This window comes from Microtus pennsylvanicus, chromosome 1 (genome assembly GCF_037038515.1).
Source record: "Microtus pennsylvanicus isolate mMicPen1 chromosome 1, mMicPen1.hap1, whole genome shotgun sequence".
Classification (NCBI taxonomy): Eukaryota; Metazoa; Chordata; class Mammalia; order Rodentia; family Cricetidae; genus Microtus; species Microtus pennsylvanicus.
In genome coordinates this window covers 136,666,892-136,687,758 of record NC_134579.1, presented here as the reverse complement: position 1 = coordinate 136,687,758, position 20,867 = coordinate 136,666,892, and positions in this window count along the sequence as shown.

The following is a 20,867-nucleotide window of genomic DNA, read 5'->3' as shown; positions in this document are numbered from 1 at the left end:
AACTAAAAGTAAAATGGGGTACAGAACTAAGAAGAGAATTCTCTACTGAAGAATCTCAAATGGCCGAAAGACACTTAAGGAAATGTTTAACGCCCTTAGCTATCAGGAAAATGCAAATAAAGACAACTCTGAGATACCATCTTACACCAGTAAGAAAGGCTAAGATCAAAAACACCAATGATAGCTCATGCTGGAGAATGGAGTAAGGGGAACACTCATCCATTGCTGATGGGAAACGCAAACTTGTACAACCACTTCAGAAATCAATATGGTGGTTTCTCCAAAAATTGGGAATCAAATTACCTCAGGATCCAGCAATACCACTCTTGGGCATATACCCAATCATATTACCAAGACATTTATTCAACTATGTTTATAACAGCATTATTTGTAATAGCCAGAACCTGGAGAAAACCTAGATGCCTGTCAACCAAAGAATGGATGAAGGAAATATGGTACATTTACACAGTGGAGTACTGCGCAGCAGTGAAAAGCAATGACATCTTGAATTTTGCATGTGGATGGATGAAACTAGAAAATACCATCCTGAGTGAGGTAACCCAGACCCAAAAGATGAGAATGGTATGTCATCACTCATAAGTGGATACTACTCGCTATAAACAAAGGATATTGAGTCTATAGTTCTGACCCTAGAAAACCTAAATATGGTGAACCCAAAGAAAGACATATATAGAGCCACCTGGAAAGTCAAAATAGACAAGATCACCTGACAAAATTGGGAACAGAGTGGTGGGGGGGAGAAGGGAGGGTGGAAGAAGAATAGAAGGGGAGAAAGGGAGAGGAACTTGAGGGAATGGGATAGTCGAGATGGAGGAAGGACAGAGATGAGAGCAAGGAACGAGATATCTAGATTGATGGAGCCATTATGTCTCAAAAAAAACAAAAAAAAAGACAAAGGAAGAAAGAGAACAGGGAGCACCATAGGAAAGAGTGGAAGACCAGAGTGGGAGTAATATGATCCAATGTGTACAAAAATATGAGAGTCGGCAGGGTGGTGGTGGCACACGCCTTTAATCCCAGCGCTCAGGAGGCAGAGGCAGGTGGGTGTCTGTGAGTTTAAGGCCAGCCTGGGCTATAAGAACTAGTTAAGGACAGCGAGGACTGTGACACAGAGAATCACTGGAAACACTGTCTCAAAAAACTAAAACAAAAAAAGAAAAAACATGTAGGCAGACAAGGAAAATTAAATATGTTCTGTTTTTCCAGACAGGGTTTCTCTGTGGCTTTGGAGCCTGTCTTGGAACTAACTCTGTAGACCAGGTTGGCCTCGAACTCACAGAGATCTGCTTGCCTCTGCCTCCTGAGTGTTGGGATTAAATGTGTGTGCCACCCACGCCCAGCAATAAAAAAATATTTTTAAATAGATGGGCATTTCTAATAAATGTTTTATAGGACTGTAGAGATGGACCTGTGGTTAAGAGCACTTGCTAGTCTCAAAAAGGATCCAGTTCTGTTCCCAGCACACAAATCAGCCGGTGCACAACTGCCTTTAACTCTAAGGGTACCAGCAAAGATAAACTTGAAATCACCCCTACAGACACATACTTATAATTAAGATGTTTGAACTGACAGCTGGGGCATGGCTCCGCAGTAGAACCCTGGCTTAGCACATGCAGCTCCATGGGTTCTAGCCTCAGAAGGCAAAGGAAGTAAAAGGAGACAATAGGGTACCAGAGGTTATGGAAAACGGAGAAACAGGACTCCGAGGCCCTGATGGGCTACCTCTCCCCAAATTAGACATCTCCCATTTACAGAAGCTACAGCCATCCGCACCCCAACCCGGGCTCCCACCCTTAGCCCACCTGACATCGAATCGCTCCTCCGGTTGCAGATTCTGTCCAAGACTGTGTCCACGGCTATGCAGAGCTTGAAGATTTAAACAAAACCGCCTTCTCAACCCCTCTCTGAACCAGGATGGATAATCTTTTCCGGAGCAAGTTTTGTAGAACTGGCTTTGACTTGGGTTGTTCTGGGGGGATGCAGGTCAAAAAAACGTAAAGTCTAGAGTCATTAGAACAGTGCAAGAACCCAGAAAGGTAGTCACATGAGCAAAGAAAGCTACAGTCCTGCCTGGTGGCCTGTCATTGCTGTTCTGGGGACGTCGAGGGAAGAAGCATAAGGTCAAGACCCAACTGAGTTACACAGTGAGGTAGCCTTGGCTCTTCTGTCGTGACGATGTCTCAAAGTAATTTTCTTAAATAAGAGCTGGGGGCGGGGCTACACGCGCCTTTAATCCCAATATCCGGGGGCAGAGGCGAGTGGATCTCTGCTTGAGCCAGCAGTTGCATGAAGAAACCCTTTCCAAGACAATGACTGGTTAAAAGCAGAAAATGTTAAAAAAAATAATTTTTTTTAAAAATTTAAACTTCACTGGCGTCAGGGACTCACTATGTAGCGCTGTTTTACCTGGAACTCTCCTCGGACGTCCGGCTGGCCTCAAATTCACAGAGATTCTCCTGCCTCTGCCTCCAGGGATTAAAGGTGTGTTTCACAATGCCTGGTGTGAAGCACATGTTTATTTTTTCACGCCCAGTTTGTCTGGGTTTTGTTTGTTTTCCCTTGTTTCCAGGGTACTTAGTGATGTGTCTTTATGGTTTTTGTTTTGTTTTCCAGACAGGGTTTCTCTCTGTAGCCCTGGCTGTCCTGGAACTCGCTCTGTCATTCAAATTAGCCTTGAGAGATCACCACTCTCTGCCTCGTGGTGCAGGGACTCAGGCGTGCACCCCCAGTGCCACACCCCATGCCTGGAGTTTAGTGATTAAGAAACCACACCCAGTTCCAGACTGCAAAAAGCCACTGTGCAGCTAATGTTATAGTGATGGCTAGAGTTATGTTTAGAGTTAAAAATTACTGTTCTTAAGAGAACTATAAAGTACTGGGCAGTTGTGGGGCTCGCCTTTTAACCAGCACTGGGGAGGCAGAGGCAGGTGGATTTCTGAGTTAGAGGCTAACCTGATCTACAAAGTGAGTGCCAGGACAGCCAAGGATACACAGAAAAACCCTGTCTCAAAAAACACAAAACAGGCTCGAAAGATGACTCAAAGGTTAGGAGCACTGGCTGCTCTTCTAAAGGACCCAGATTCAACTCCCAGCACCCACATGGCTGCTCACAACTGTCTATAACACCAGTTCAGGGGATCAAGCACCCTTGCAAGAAATACATGCCGGCAAAACACCAATGCCCATAAAGCAAAATAAATAAATAAATAAATTATAAAAAACAAAAACAAGAGAACGAGAAAGTCTTTTTTTTTTTTTTGGCTTTTTGAGACAGGGTTTCTCTGTGGCTTTGGAGCCTGTCCTAGAACTAGCTCTGTAGACCTCACAGAGACCCGCCTGCCTCTGCCTCCTGAGGTCTGGGATTAAAGGCGTGCGCCACCATCGCCCGGCCGAGAGAAAGTCTTAAAGCAAAAACGGACGCACTGAAAGTAAAGGACTACGCAGACGGTAAACGCCTTTAATCCCAGCACTTGGGAGGCAGAGCCAGGTGAAATCAGTGAGTTTATGGCCAACCTGGTCTACAGAGTGAGTTCCAGGACAGTCAGAGCTGTTACACAGAGAAACCCTGTCTTCAAAAACCAAAAAATGAATACATACATACATACACACATTCAAAATACACAAATACATTTACAAATAGGAGTAAAGACTAATGAGGGTTGTTTCTGAAACTGCCTCATCTTTTACCACTGCAAGACAGCTGTTGTTTATGCCAGATAATAGGCCACAGGATTAACTGTTGTTTTTAATTCTATTAAAAAAAAAAGCTTTTTCCTAGAGATGAGCAGGACCCTTGCAAGACATCTATTTGCAAAACAGAATGTAACTGTATGTTGTTTGCCTTTAAAAAGCCCAGAGTATTGCGGTTAGAGCTACACTTGGGAATTCCCCAGTTTGAGTCTCATTGTAAACCTTGCTCCAGTATCTGAAGAATTCTCATCTTTGTTAAAATATATTCATGGAAACCAGGTGGAGGTGATGCACCCCTTTAACCCCAGCACTTGGGATGCAGACCTCAGTGAGTTCGAGGCCAGCCCAGTCTACAGAGTGAGTTCAGGACAGCCGTGACTTTACACAGAGAAACCCTCTCTCACAAAACCAATATATATAAAGAATAATAGGAGATAACCAATAGTTCTGATTTTGTAAAAGAAAAAAAAATGTTTGCTTGGACAAAATAACGGAGGGGCATCTGCAAGCATCTATTTCAACGTCAAGTCCTCCCTACACAAACAGGAGTTAATGCTGTGGGCTAGTCCTTCTGCACACTGTGAACACACACTGCTCTCATTGGTTGGTAACCAAAGCTGATTTGACTTATACCAAGGCAGAATAAGGCAAGGCAAGAAAGCCAAACATAGATACACGGAGAAGATGGGCAGAAGGAATCAAGGGAGACAGAAGCCAGCTACCCAAGAGTATCTCCAGGGACACTTGAAATCACCCCCACACTGACACATACTTATAATTAAGATGTTTGAACTGACAGCTGGGGCATGGCTCCGCAGTAGAACCCTGGCTTAGCACATGCAGCTCCATGGGTTCTAGCCTCAGAAGACAAAGGAAGTAAAAGGAGACAATAGGGTACCAGAGGTTATGGAACACGGAGAAACAGGACTCCGAGGCCCTGATGGGCTACCTCTCCCCAAATTAGACATCTCCCATTTACAGAAGCTACAGCCATCCGCACCCCAACCCGGGCTCCCACCCTTAGCTCACCTGACATTGAATCCCTACTCTGGGTTGCAGATTCTGCCCAAGGCTGTGTCCACGGCTATGGAGTGTTTGGAGATTTAAACAAAACCGCCTTCTCAAACCCTCTCTGACCCGGGAGGGGTAATCTTTCCTGGTGCAATCTCTGCAGAACTCGCCTTCTCAACCCCTCTCTGACCCTGGAGGGGTAATTTTTCCTGGTGCAATCTCTGCAGAACTCACTTTGACTTGGGTTGTTCTGGACGATGAAGGCCAAAATTTGTAAACTGTACAAGAAAGTAGCTACAGTCCTGCGTGGTGGCCTGTCATCGCTGTCCTGGGGACGCCGAGGCAAGAAATCAGTGAGGTTGCCTGGGCTCTTATGTCGTGATGACGTCTCAAAGTAATTTTCTTAAATAAGAGCTGGGGGGGCGGGGCTACTCACGCTTTTAATCGCATCTGGGAGGCAGAGAAGAGTGGGTCTCTGCTCGATCCAGCAGTTACATGGAGAAATCCTTTCCAAAAAAAATGATTGGTTAAATGCAAAAAAATGTTTAAAAGTAAATAATATTAAAAAAAAACAATTAAACTTTCCTAGGGTCAAGGACTCACTGTGTAGCTCTGTTTGACCTGAAACTCCCCTTGGAGCCCATGCTGGCCTCAGATTCAGAGATCCGCCTGCCTCTGCCTCTAGAGTATGGGATTAAATGGATTAAAGGCGCGTGTTACAGAAACGTCTCGTGTGATGCACATTTTAAAAAAAATTATTTGAGGCCCAGTTTGCTTGTTTTCTCTTGTTTTCATTGTGCTTAGTGATGTGTCTTTTTGTTTTGTTTCTGTTTTATTTTCTAGACAGTTTCTCTGTGTAGCCCTGGCTGTTCTGGAACTCGCTCTGAAGTTCAGGTTGGCCTCAAACTCAGAGATCCACTTACGCCTGCCTCTCGCTCAGTGCTGGCATTATGGCAGGCACCACCACTACCACATGCCATGCCCAGAGTCCAGTGATGTATCTAAGGAAGCACACTGAGTTCCAGGCCATGAAAAGCCACAGTGGTGGCTAATGTTATGTTGATGGCTATCTTTATGTTTAAAAGTTTAAAATTACTGTATTTAAGAGAACTATAAAGAGCTGGGCAGTATGGCACACACCTTTAATTCCAGCACTCGGGATGCAGAGGCAGGTGAGTTCAAGGCCAACTTGATTTACAGAGTGAGTTCTAGGACAGTCAGGACTGTTAACAGAGAAACACTGTCTCCAAAAACTAAAACTAAAACAAGCAAACTAACAAACAAAATAATGGTCCGGGCAGTGGTGGCGCACGCCTTTAATCCTAGCACTCAGGAGGCAGAGGCAGGCGGATCTCTGTGAGTTTGAGACCAGCCTGGTCTACAAAGTTAGTCCAGGACAGGCTCCAAAGCCACAGAGAAACCCTGTCTCAAAAAACCAAAAAAAGGCGGGTCCCCCGCCGCGCGTTAAAAAAAAAAAAAAAAACCAAAAAAACAAAAACAAAAACAAAATAATGGCCTGGAGAGATGACTCAGCATTAGAAACACTGGCTGTTCTTCCAAAGGACCGGGGTTCAATTCCCATCACCCACATGGCAGCTCACAGCTGTCTATAATCCTGTTCCAGGGATCACACAGTCTATCTGGTAGGCAAAACACCAGTAAACACAAAGGGAAAATAATCAAAAAGCAAAAAAGAAAGAGTGAAAATTATAAATCAAAAGTGGACTTACTAAAAATTTAAGGGTGTTAAGGGTTGTTTCTGTAATTGCCTGGTATTTTTTTTTAGGTTTTTTAATTTGTTTTATGTATATGGCTGTTTTGCCTGCATGTGGGTCTGTGTAAATATGTCAGATCCCCTGGAACTGCAGATACAGGCAGACAGTTGTGCATGGACATGTAGGCTAGGAATTGAACCCTGGTCTTTTGGAAGAACAGCCAGTGCTCTTAACTTCAGAGCCATCTCTCTATGCCCCTGGTCTTTTACAACTTTAACAAAACCATTGTTTATGCAAGATTATAGGTCATAAATTTAGCCTTTTTTTTTTTTTTGGTTTTTCAAGACAGGGTTTCTCTGTGGCTTTGGAGTCTGTCCTGGAACTAGCTCTGTAGACCAGGCTGGTCTCGAACTCACAGAGATCTGCATGTCTCTGCCTCCCGAGTGCTGGGATTAAAGGCGTGCACCACCATCGCCCGGCTAACCATTTTTTCTTATTCTATAAAGAAAGGTTTGGACCGGGCGGTGGTGGCTTACGCCTTTAATCCCAGCACTCAGGAGGAAGAGGCAGGCGGATCTCTGTGAGTTCGAGGCTAGCCTGGTCTACAAGAGTTAGTTCCAGGATAGGAACCAAAAGCTACGGAGAAACCCTGTCTCGAAAATCCAAAAAAGAAAAAAAAGTTTATTTGTTTATTTATTTATTTATTTGAGGTGACCAGGAACTGACAACCCCACCCCCCAAGGTGTCTGTTTACAAACCAGAATGTAACTTTATATTTTTTTGCCTTTATAAACCGCTGAGGAATATAGCTGGGAGCTACACTTGGGAATTCCCCAGTCTGAATCTCCAGTGTAGACCTGGCCCCAGCATCTGAATAATCCTCTTTGTTAAAATGTATTCATGGTCAGACTGGTACATATCTGAAAGATCCCAGATTCATAACACCAATACTGTTTCATTCTAAAAATTTTTACTTAAACCGGGTGGTGATGGTACACACCTTTCATCCCAGCTCTTGGGAGGGAGAGGCAGGCAGATGTCTGTGTGTTCCAGGCCAGACTGGTACAGGGTATGTTCCAGGACAGGCTCCAAAGCTGTACATAGAGAAGCCCTGTTTCCGAACACAAACAAACAAACAAGACCTTTACATCCTGAGGCCATTTTATGGAGATTTTTGTGTAGAGTGCTGGAGAAAGGTCATGCTCTCTTTCCTGAGTTGCTGTGTGCTAAGGAGTAAGGTCTCCTTCCCAGGGAGACCCTGTGACACTTAATGTTACATTCAAGGTTCTAATCTCCGTCCTTTCATGGATTGGTATCGGTCCAGGACACCCCCAGACCAAGTTCTCAGCACAAAGGAGATTTATTTGTCCCAGAGGAACATAGGGCAGGGACGAGGAGACAAAGGCAAGAGATGGAGGAAGAGGGATATTTGTTCCCCAATGGAGGACAAAGGGACTGGCTCTGGATAGAGAGGAGACGGACCTGGCACATAGGGAAGATGTGAAACCCGTGCTAGGATGAGATGTTTATTTTTAATTGGGCAATTTAATTAGATGAGCCAACAGGGGCTTCCGAGTGCTGAATTTCAATATTTTTAGCGCTGGACCTTGGTAGTCAGTCTCAGGAAGAGGCAGTGGTCAAATAAGGGACTAGACCTTGGTGGCTAGCTTTAGGAATGTAATCTAATGGTTTTTAGCAAGGCAGAGGGGATGGGCAGAAGTCAGAGTCATGTTTGCCATGTTTGATATTTTCATAAAACGGGGCAACCATAAGCCAGTAGCAGGTGCCCTCTGGCGGGTAGCCTGAGGCCATGAAGGAGAGAGACAGGTATGCCATGCTGAGAGAGCTTGGGTATAGAGTTTATTTAATGGGTTATGGAGAGGGAGGGGAAAGGGGAAAGAAAGGAAGGGGAAAAGAGACAGAGACAGAGTGCCTCTCCAAAAGATGGGCAGACAGAGGACAGAGAGAGAGCACACAGGTGCTTGCCTTGGCAGTGGGATGCAGGGATTGAGAGTGGGCGGGGCTTGTCTCTTAAAGGGACAGGGTACCCAGGTGACAGGCCAGCAGATTACAACACTTGGACTGGCTGGAGTCCCTTCGATATTTATAATAAAGCAAAAATGACGCTAGTGCGTAAGCCCGAGCTTGTACAAGCTGTACCCTGTCAGTCAAATTCCTCTTTCCTGGAAGTGTTGGACTATTCTTAAATACTGCTCAGTCTAGGAAAACGCTTTACTGCTTCAGTATTCTTACAAGATAGAGGATCATGGGAGAGAACCGATTCTTCCGAGTGTGTAAAGACTGATTTCTTGCTTGAGATAACTGAGGGCATCTGCAAGCATCTACTGAGAAGTCAACCTCTGCTTACACAGCAGGACATGAGCTGACCCAAGCCCAAAGCTGTGATTTGTCGAGTTCTGCATTTATAAACTCCTAACTGACATAGCTGGTGTCTTCATTGTGGGAGCACTCTCCGGTGCAGTCCAGGAGGCAGGCCGGTCAGCATGGTGCCAGTATCGAAATAGAAGCCTCTTGTCTGTTAAAATTTATTCATGGTCAAACTGGTAAATCTCTAAGTGACCCCCCTACCCATAACATTGCAACAATTTCTACCCCCTCCTTATAAAATGGAAGAAAAAGATCAGCCCTCATTGGCTCAGGCAAAGGAGCCATAGTTACCCTTCAAGGTTAGGAGGAGAAAGGACCTCAAGACCACAGCTGGGTCTTGAACTGGGAGATCATGAGAAAGAAAAGAACAGTGGGATTTCAAAAGGGTCAATATGACTCGGAGAGAGGAGAGGCTTCCTTAAAAGCCTGGAGACGAACCACTTTTGGATTGACAATAAAGGGCTGGAGAGATGGCTCAGCCGCTAAGAGCTCTTGCTGACAATCAGAGTTCAGATCCCAGCACCCACATCAGAGGCTCACAACCATCTGTGACTCAGCTCCAGGGGATGCAATGCCTTCTTGGGGCCCTTGTGGGCACCTACATGCATGTAGCCAACATAAATACATTCATGCACACACACATACATAAACACACAAAACTTCAAAGTAAATATAATTTAGAATACTTTATTTTTATTCTTTGTGTGTATGGACAAACCCAATTGTTGTAATCCTGGAGTTGGAGTTACAGACAGGTATAAGCTGCCTGAACAACATCTGTATTCTTTTTATTTTTCAAAACAGAGTTTCTCTGTGACCTGGAACTCACTCTAGAGACCACTATCTGGAACCCGGAGATCTTCCTGCCTCTGTCTCCCAAGTGCTAGGATTAAAGTCATGTGACACCACCACCCAGCAGGAGGTTGCTTCTTTATTCTGGCCCAGTGATGTCTGGGTGGGGTCTGATGTCATGAGGCTGGGAGTTCTGATTGCTCCCCATTATGGTCTACCCCCTTCAAGGTCCCAGTGACAAACCCAATCAACTCCCACAAGATTCAACCTGGGGAGCCCATGAACATATTGGGATTGTTTACAGAGCATGGTGAGGGGCCGCTTACAAGATCCTGATCATCCCAAAGCTGCAGCATGGCAGAGTCTCACCTAGCCGGATGGTGACTGCCCCCCATCCCCATGGATGGAGTTCACTTCCACTAAGTTCACACTGGATGCCTCAGAACTGCTGAGACCCAGACGACCACAATTAGGGCAGAATGGCAGACAGCTGTATGGAGGGCATCAGGTGCCATCTCAGGAGACTGTCCAGTGACTCTCCCTAAGCCCTCGTCCTCGGAGGGAGCCTCAACGTCTTCAACAGGTCCACTCTGATGGGCTCCAGTCATGGTGGGCTCCTGCAAGCCGGCAAGGCTGATCTGATGAAGACACTCGGAAGACTGACTTCTGTCCCTCACGTGGACATCCAGTTGAAGAACCTTTGTACATCAGGCCATCCCTTCTCCCACTGAAGGTCTTGGTACCTTCTCAAGGTCAGGTGACAAGGAGCTGGATGATGGCTCCACAGAACACCCTAACTGCTGCAACAACTGGACCCTGTCCCCACCCTACAGAGTAAAAAGCCGAAGATCTGGACTTGAAATCCCACCAATCTCCTCCCTGGAATTTTCACCCTGAAAAGATCCATCGCCCCTCTCCAGAAAACTTTATATAAACCCAGCCTTCTACTCAGTTCTCTGCTCTTTCTTACCCGAGCAGAGGCAGCCACCCTCCTTGGCTTTTCCCTCCCTGTAAATCTTTTGTTTCAGATTTGGTGTGCAGTGTTACTGTGTGGTATTCCTTGCCTCCCAATTGCCAGGTCACCTTTCTAACCAAGCTCTAATGCCTATATTAACTCCTTTCAGATCTAGGTCTAGGATTCAGTCTCTCAGATAGAAGCCATGAATGTCAGGACACTCAGAAACAAACTCCTTCCAGGAATATGAATTGGTATGGGAGTCATGACTCAGTGGCAGAGAACTTGCCTAGATCCCCCAGTAAAGGAGGGATGGGGGTCTGACTCAGTGGGCAGAGCCCCTGCCTAGAATCCCAGGGAGGGGATGGGGGGAGATCTAGTGGTAGAGCCCCTGACTAGAATTCCCAAGTGAGGAGGGACTGGGGGTGGGGCTCAGTTAGTAAGGTCCCTCACTAGAATCCCCTAGAGGGCCTGGGGTGTTCATATCTCTATGGTAGTATCCCCATGTATGGCACTCTAGAAGCCCTGAATTTTAGCCTCGGCACAGGAGAAAAATAAACAGAAGGCAAGAGTTTTGGTTATTGTTCTATTGTTCTGAAGAGCCACCATGACCGAGACAACTTTGATGACAATAAGCACTTATCTGGGACTTGATTACAGTTTCATAGAGTTAGTCCATAATCCTCATGGTGGAAGCAGACAGGCTTAGCGCTGGGGCAGGAGCTGAGAGCTTTACATCCTCATCCTCAGGCAGCAGGCAGAGGAAGGCTAGGCCTGTCAAGGGTTTTGGCAAACTCAAATCCCGCCTTCAGTTACACACTTCCTACCCAGCCACACCCCTCCCACTCCAACAGTTCTACTAACTGGAGACCAAGCACTCAAACATAGGAGCCTGTGGGGGTCATTTTCATTCAACCACAGCAGGTTTAATCAATACATCATTTTCTATGTGTGAGTTAACCAGGGAGGAAATTCTAGGAATTGTCCAGCACCTGCTTAGGCCTGTGGGGCCTCTACTGCCCCTGTCCAGTTAACTCCCTCAGGAGGCAGTTTGGGAACTCAGCCAAGAAAAGAGTGTGAGTTCAGCATCCTGGTAATCTCCCTCTGAAAAGATCACAGCTGTGAATTTCCAGATCTTTCTTCAAAGCTACAGATGGGTTTCTAGGTTGTCTCAACCCTCTGTCTCAGTCCAGTCACCCTGTGTAGAGTTACTATTCAAAGTTATGGGGTCATCATTCCCAGGCAAGGCATAAATTTTTGCTAAAGTGTCTACGTCAAAGGGCATGGTTTCCCAGGGAATCTGTACCAAGCCCAGGCTGGTTTGGTAAATGTACAAAAGCTCAGAATGCTCTAGGGACCTCCCAGAAGAGTCCCAGGCATCTTCGGGTTGCTGTATTCCAAAATTCTCCCGTGATTCCTGTTGGCTGTTGTCTGAACTCCAGGTACTCAGTAGATGAGCATAGTCAGGCTTTGGTGCTGACATCTGATCATTATTCAGGGAATTCACCCGCTTGCAAGGTGCTTCTCCATCTGCCTCGGACTGGTTGGATGCTGCATCCATCTCTCGTTACCTGGGTAGACAGTGCACCAATCTCTCTTGTTGACTGCTTCAATGATGGTGCTCCCATCTCTATCATTGCTCCATTGGATGATGCATGCATGTCTCTCAATGCCTGATTGGATGATGCACCCATCTCCATTGTTGAGTGGTTGGATGGGACACTACTACCTTTCTCAGCAGGGTTCGATGATGCACACATCTCTGTCATTGGCTGATTGGATGATGCACACGTCTCTCTCTTTACCTGGTTGGATGATGCACCCATCTCTCTCTTTACCTGGGTGGATGATGTACACATCTCTCTCTTTAACTGGGTGGATGATGCCCCCATCTTTCTCGTTGCCTGTTTAAATATTGCACCCATCTCTTTCACTGCCTGATTAAATATTGCATCAATCTTTTTCATTTCCTTGTTGGATGAGGTGACCATCTCCATCACTGCCTTGCTGGATGAGGCTCTTCTAACTCTCTTGGCCTGGTTAGATGGTGCCCTTTCCACACTCTTAGACTGAATGGAAGATGCATCCACCTTTATCATTTCCTGGTTGGGTGGTGAACCTGTCTCCATCACTGCATGATTGGGTGAGGCTCTTCTACCTCTCTTGGCCTGAGTGGATGATGTACTTCTCACTCTTCTTGCCTGGATGCAAGATGTGCTCATCTCTATCATTGCCAGGTTGGATGGTGAACCCGTCGCTCTTGTTGCACCCGTGTCAATCATTGCCTGATTAGATGATGCTTTTCCTGCTGCCCTGAACTGGCTGGATGCTGCTGAAGGTGAAATCCAGTGATAGTTACCCTGCTGTGTCTGAAGTTTGTCTTGTTGACTTTTAAACCACATCTGAGAAGAAAGAAATGATGGTTTGGGATCTTTGTTAAAAGAGATTCATCTTTTTTAAAGGTACTTTAATATATTTTATATTATGTCCTATATATCATAATATAATTTATGATCATATTTTAGGGTATTTTGAGACAGGCTTTGTCTCTACTGTCCTGGAACCCTGCAGACAAGACTGTTCTGGAATTCACGTGGATCTGCCTGCCTCTACCTACTGAGTGCTAGGGTTGAAGTTGTCACCATTATGTTTGGCTATTTCATTTTAATTTTTAATAATGATTTTGTCTGCATGAATTCAGAATCCATGGAGACAACAAGAAGGCATTGGATCCCATCAGCCTGGAATTACAGGTGGCAGTGAGCCACCGTATGTTGCTAGGAATTAAACCCAAATCTCCTACATCAACAGCCAGTGAGTTCTCTTAACCACTGAGCCCTGTCTCCAGCCCCAGCAATTCTTCTCTTAATCAATTATTTTTTTGAGACAGGGTGAGTTGATTCTGTACCATGGTAGAACTCAAGACTTTGCATACTTAAGCAATCACTCTGCTGACTAAACCCATCACCATTAGCCTGAGAGCATGTTAATAAAGGGACCAGTGCAGGGGAGAAATACACAATCCTCAGGAATGGGGTGTGGGTGTGAGAAGGCTAGTTCCTAATCTCCTCATGTTTATCTAAATATGCTCTTTCTATGCTTTGTCCTGGATCCCAGAAGGGAGGTGTTGTGGGACTCTCAGTGGCTGAAACAGGCAGCCTTATACAATCCTAGGTCACAGACATTAAAAAGAAGTTCAGATGTCAGGGACAATATTCTAGGCCATAGGTGGTAGCACACACCTGTGAGGCCATCACTTGGGAGGTGGAGACAGGAAGGTCAGTAGTTCAAAGTCATCCTCAGATATGTAAGTCTAAGGCAGCCTGAGCTAAATAAGACCTAGTGTCAAAAAATAAAATAAACAGTGAAAAATAACCCAATCTGAAGCACACTGTTTTCTCAACACAACACAGAGCCTAGGATCTGCACCCTCTAAGAAAGGGTCTTCATTAGCCCTGTGTTCTGGAGGCAGAAAGAGTTGGGGTCGAAATGCAGATCTTGTATTTATTATCTTCTAGAGGAGCCTTAGCGCAACTAAATAAAATGATTCGTCATAAATGTAAAACCATCCACGGTCTAGCATCCTTGCTTGGGCAATACCACTGTCAATAAACAGGAACTGTTAAAAACACTGAGGTATGCCAGGCAGTGGTGGCTCCGATTTTTAAACCCAGAACTTGAGAGGCAGAGGGAAGAGGACCTCTGTGAGTTCAAGACCAGCCTGGTGTACAAAGTGAGTTCAAGACCAGCCTGGTGTACAAAGTGAGTTCAAGACCAGCCTGGTGTACAGAGTGAGTTCAAGACCAGCCTGGTGTACAGAGTGAGTTCAAGACCAGCCTGGTGTACAGAGTGAGTTCAAGACCAGCCTGGTGTACAGAGTGAGTTCTATGGACAGCCAGGACTGTTACACAGAAGAACTCGAGCTGGAGAGATGGCTAAGCAGTTAAGAGCACTGCCTGCTCTTCCAGAGGTCCTGAGTTCAATTCCCAGCAACCACATGGCGGCTCACAACCATCTGTAATGAGATCTGGTGCCCTCTTCTGCATGCATGGTCTCATGCATGCAGACAGAACATTGTATATATAATAAATAAATGTTTAAAAACAACAAGAAATAAAAATAAAAACAAAATATTGAAGGTGAGACATGAGGGCTGTCATCTCTAATCTCAGTACTCAGGAGGCAGAGACAGAAGTAACTCTTTAAATTCAGGAACAACCTGATCTGCACAGCAAGTGCCAGGCCAGCCAATGAGACCCTGTCTCAAGAATAATGTAATATCAACGCATGCTTGTAAATCAGGCATGGGGGACATGTGCCCACAATCCCAGCACTGCTGGAGGTGGACGAACTGAAGTTCTAGTCCAGTCTCAGACACAAGACATGTTCTGTCATCAGATCAAAAAGCCAGGTGGTGATAACATATGCCTTTAATCCCAGCACCAGAGAGACAGAAACAGGTAGATCTTTTAGAGGTCAAGGCTAGCCACGTCTACAGAGCAAGTTCCAGGACAACCAGGACTACACAGAGAAACCTTGTCTCAAAAAACAAAAACAAAAACCTGGACAGAAAGAGGGTGGAACTGGAGAGAGGCTCAGCTTTAAGAGCACATGCTGCTCTTGCAGAGGACTCAGGTCCACTCCCAGCACCCAGCACATATAACTCTTTCTCCATGGGACAGGACGCCCTCTGCTGGACTCCTCAGTCACCAGGCATACATGTGGTGCACACACAGAAAAGCAGGCACAAACATATATAAATAATATTAAAGCTTTAAATGACAGCGACAACGCTCACAGAAGCCTTTCCTAGTTGGCTACTGTGAGCCATGATCCGCACACAAACCTTCACCACTGTGTCCTTAAGCTGGAGCCCTGAAGCCAGTTCCTGGGTTTCCTGCTCTGTGGGGAACATGTTGAGGTGAAAGGCCTCTTGCAAGACCCTGATTTGCTCCAGACTGAACATGGTGCAGTACTGGTGAACTTGCTGGGGCTGTCCTGCTGAGGGAAGAGACAAGAGGACTTCCATTTTAAAACATTTAGTTTGGTTTGTTTTGCTTGCTGGTTTGCTGTTTTGTTTTTCAAGACTCAGTTTCTCTGCATTGCCCTGGCTATGCTAGAACTCTCTCTCTCTCTCTCTCTCTCTCTCTCTCTCTCTCTCTCTCTGCAGACCAGGCTGGCCTTGAACTCACAGAGATCTGCTCGTCTCAGTCTCCCGTGCACCACCACCACCAGGCACATTTTAAAACTTCTTAAATTACATTCATTTCTTTATTCTCTGTGTGTGCATACACATACCACAGCACACATGTTGCGGTCAGAAGACAATATGGAGGAGTTGGTTCTCTTCTTCTACCATGTGAATACCAAGGACTGACCTCAGGTCTCCAAGCTTGGTGGCTGCCCATTTACTCAAAAGCTATCTTGATTGTTCTTATTTAAATATCCCAACTGTGGGCAGAGCATGGCACTACATGCCAGTAACCACGGCACTTGGGAGGCTGAGGCAGGCATAGCAGTATATGATTGATAATCAAATGGGAAAGTACTCAACATCTCTAGCTATTAGGAAAATGCAAATAAAATCGACCACAAAGGGATGGAGAGATTTATGTGGGAAGTCCTTCTGTAACAGTCTAAAGTTGGGGCTAGAGAGAGGCAAACACTCTTCAACTGAGCTACTTCTGCTCTTGCTAATTTGCTTCCCAGCACAACAGGGCAGCTCACAACCATTCATTTCCAGTTGCAGAGGCTCTGATGGCTCCTTCTGATCTCCTTGGCACTTCACACGCAGTGCACAGACACAGGTGCCGGCAAACACTCTATTCAGGAATGTGACTGGTGATCTTCATGTTCAACACGGCTACATCTGGAATTAACTGAATCGCATGCAGTTGGGCACACCTGTGACAGATTTTTCTTAACTAGAACATTAGAGATCAAGACGCACCCTAGGGGCTGGAGAGATGGCTCTGAATTTACGAGCACTGACTCCTCTTCCTAGACGACCTGAATGCAATTCCCAGCAACCACATGGTGGCTCACAACCATATGTAATGATAGATGGTGCCCTCTTCTGGAATGCAGGCAGAACAATGTATACACAATAAATAAATAAATATAAAAAAAGACCCACCTTAAACCAAATCATCTGAGATTAGAAAACCTACCCTGTCCAGGCACTGATAGTGCACACCTTTAATTCCAGCACTCGGGAGGCAGAGGTGAGCAGATCTCTGTGAGTTCAAGGCCAGCCTGGTATACAAAGTGAGTTCCAGGTCATCAAAGTTACACACTGAGACTGTCTTTTTGGTTTTTTTTTTTAGACAGACCCACTATAGTGCTCTTTGACCTGGAACTCAGAGATCCTCCTGCCTCTGCCTCCCAAGCACTAGGATTAAAGGTGTGTGCCACCAGGACCAGCTAATAATCAAAAGAGAGCGTGCAAAATGCTGGTGAGGACGGGAAAGGGGTCACTCTATACTATCAGAGGAAATGTAAAATAGTGTGACGACTGTAGAAACCAGCAGGGAAGTTCCTCAGAACACGAGAATTAGAATTACTGTATGATCCAGCTGAACTATTCCTCGGCAGAGCCAAAGCGTCGGAATCCAGCGGATTACCTGGACACCCTGTTGACTGTGGTCTTACTCACAGTATCCAAGAGATGGGATCAGCTTAGATGTGTCTCAGTGAGCCAGTGGATGAAGAAAATCAAGCTAGGATTGCTGCTTGATCACATTGACTAAAACTGGGATGTTTTATTTGAGGACAAGGGAGAGGGAACTGTCATGTGCAGAAAACAGTAGACTCGGAGACCATTCCCTTAGCTAAATAGCCAGGCTCACAGAACACCATTGCTCTGCGATCTAAATGAAAATAATGATAACTAAGTGGAACACAGTGGCCAACTTTAATCACAGCCCTCAGAAAGCAGAATTAGAAGGATCTCTGAGTCTGAGCCCAGCCTGATCTATACAGCAAGCTCCAGAACAGCCACTGTTAACTACAAACCCTGTCTCAAAACAAAAAAAGAAGACAGGAAGACAAGAAAGATGGACATAGAGAAAGAAAAAGGCAGAGAGAGACAGAAAGAGAGAGAGAAGGGAGGGACGAAGGGAAGGAGGGAGGGAGGGAGAGAGAGAGAGCAAGGGAGGGAGGAAGTAAAAAGAGAAAGAAAAGGGACTGGGCAGTGGGGGCACAAGCCTTTGATCCCAGCACTCAGGAAGCAGAAGCAGAGTGATCTCTATGAGTTGGAGTCCAGTCTGGTCTACAGAGTAAGTTCCAGAGGAGTCAGGACTACACAGAGAAACCATGTGTGTGTGTGGGTTGGGGGGGGAGGAGATAAAGAAAGGAGAGCACCATAGGAAAAAGGTGGAAGGGATTTTGGAGATAACAGTGGAAGAATAAATATAATACAAAAATAAAAGACTCATTATTTCGTACAATTAATAGGTAGTAATTGATATTACAATTTTTTTAAACTGTAGTGCAAGAGATAGAAAAATAAATACTTTTGGGGCAAGAAGGTTCGAGATGAGGTTTCTCTGTGTAACTTTGGAGCCTGTCTTGGAACTTGATCTGTAGACCAGGTTGGCCTCGAAATCACAGAGTTCCACCTGCCTCTGCCTCTTCCTTCCGAGTGCTGGGATGACCTGTGCCACCGCTGCCTGGGGAGAACAGGCACTGTGGGCTTACCCTGCAGATGAGCAGCTAATAAATTTGCGGACGGTGAAAAAAAATGCATGCACACATACATACACCCATACAAACATACATATTTTTAAATAAATGTGGGTTTTTCTTTATTTTTAAATGGGCTGTATAGGTGGCCCTGTGGTTAGGGAGCACTTGCTCCTCTGATAGAGGACCCAGTTCTGGTCCCCCAGCACACATCAGCAAGCCAACTGTCAACATCAAATTAAATGAAGAGAAACTTACGCGATTCCACTAAAATGAGGACTCCGAGGCCCTGATGGGCTATCTCTCCCCAAATTAGGCATCTCCCATTTACAGAAGCTACAGCCATCCGCACCCCAACCCGGGCTCCCACCCTTAGCCCACCTGACATCGAATCCTCCTCCGGTTGCAGATTCTGTCCAAGACTGTGTCCACGGCTATGCAGAGCTTGAAGATTTAAACAAAACCGTCTTCTCAACCCCTCTCTGAACCAGGAGCAAGTTCTGTAGAACTCATTTGACTTGGGTTGTTCTGGAGGATACAGGTCAAAAAAACGTAAAGTCTAGAGTCATTCGAACGGTGCAAGAACCCAGAAAGGTAGTCACATGAGCAAAGAAAGCTACAGTCCTGCCTGGTGGCCTGTCATTGCTGTTCTGGGGACGTCGAGGGAAGAAGCATAAGGTCAAGACCCAACTGAGCTACACAGTGAGGTAGCCTGGGCTCTTCTGTCGTGACTACGTCTCAAAGTACTTTTCTTAAATAAGAGCTGGGGGCGGGGCTACACGCGCCTTTAATCCCAATAACCGGGAGCAGAGGCGAGTGGATCTCTGCTTGAGCCAGCAGTTGCATGAAGAAACCCTTTCCAAGACGATGACTGGTTAAAAGCATAAAATGTTAAAAAAAAATAGTGTTTCAAAAATATTTAAACTTCACTGGCGTCAGAGACTCACTACGTAGCCCTCTCTTACCTGGAACTCTCCTCGGAAGTCAGGCTGGCCTCAAATTCACAGCGATTCGCTTGCCTCTGCCTCCAGGGATTAAAGGTGTGTGTCACAATGCCTGGTGTGAAGCACACGTTTATTTTTTGAAGCCAGCTTCTGGGTTTTGTTTGTTTGTTTTCCCTTGTTTCCAGGGTACTTAGTGAGGTGTCTTTATGGTTTTTGTTTTGTTTTCCAGACAGGGTTTCTCTCTGTAGCCCTGGCTGTCCTGGAACTCGCTCTGTCATTCAAATTAGCCTTGAGAGATCACCACTCCACGCCTCAAGGTGCAGGGACTAAGGCGTGCACCCCCAGTGCCACACCCCATGCCTGGAGTTTAGTGATTAAGAAACCACACCCAGTTCCAGACTGCAAAAAGCCACTGTGCAGCTAATGTTATAGTGATGGCTAGAGTTATGTTTAGAGTTAAAAATTACTGTTCTTAAGAGAACTATAAAGTACTGGGCAGTGGTGGGGCTCGCTTTTTAACCCGGCACTAAGGAGGCAGAGGCAGGTAGATTTCTGAGGCAGGGTTTCTCTGTAGCTTTGGAGCCTGCGTTGGAAGTCACTCTATAGACCAGGCTGGCCTTGAACTCACAGAGATCTGCCTGCCTCTGCCCTTTGAGTGCTGGGATTAAAGGTGTGCCAGCCCTGCCGGGCAATAAATAGATATTTTTAAATAAATGCATTTCTAAAAATATTTTATGGGGGCTGGAGAGATGGCTCAGAGGTTAAGCGCACTGACTGCTCTTTCAGAGGTCTGAGTTCAATGCCCAGCAAACGCATGGTGGTGCATAACCATCTATCATGAGATCTGGTGCCAGAGCGAGTGCCAGGACAGCCAAGGCTACACAGAGAAAAACCCTGTCTTAAAAAACAGAAAATAAAAGCCGGGCGGTGGTGGCGCACGCCTTTAATCCCAGCACTTGGGTGGCAGAGGCAGGCGGATCTCTGTGAGTTCAAGACCAGCCTGGTCTGCAAGAGCTAGTTCCAGGACAGGCTCCAAAAAAAACCCTTTCTCGAAAAAAACAAAAAGAAAACAGAAAATAAGCTGGAGAGATGACTCAGAGGTTAGGAGCACTGACTGCTCTTCTATAGGACCCAGGTTCAACTCCCAGCACCCACACGGCAGCTCACAACTGTCTATAACTCTAGTTCCAGGGTATCAAGCACCCTCAGAAGACATACATGCAGGCAAAACACCAAAACACATAAATCAAAAAATAAATAAACTATAAAAAACAAAAACAAGAGAATGTGAGAGAAAGTCTTAAAGCAAAAATAAACGCACTGAAAGTGAAGGACTAGCCGGGCAGTGGTGGTAAATGCCTTTAATCCCAGCACTTGGGAGGCAGAGGCAGGTGGAAATCAGTGAGTTCAAGGCCGGCCTAGTCTACACAGCGAGTTCCAGGACAGCCAGAGCTGTTACATAGAGAAGCCACGTCCTGAAAAACCAATAACTTAGTGAATACATACATATATATATATATACATATATATATACATACAAAAATACGGAATACACAATTACATAAAATAATAGGAGCTAAGGCTTGTTTCTAAAACTGCCTGGTCTTTTACAAATCTAAGACAACTGGGTTTTTTTATAGTTGATTTTTATTGATCTCTATATCTTTC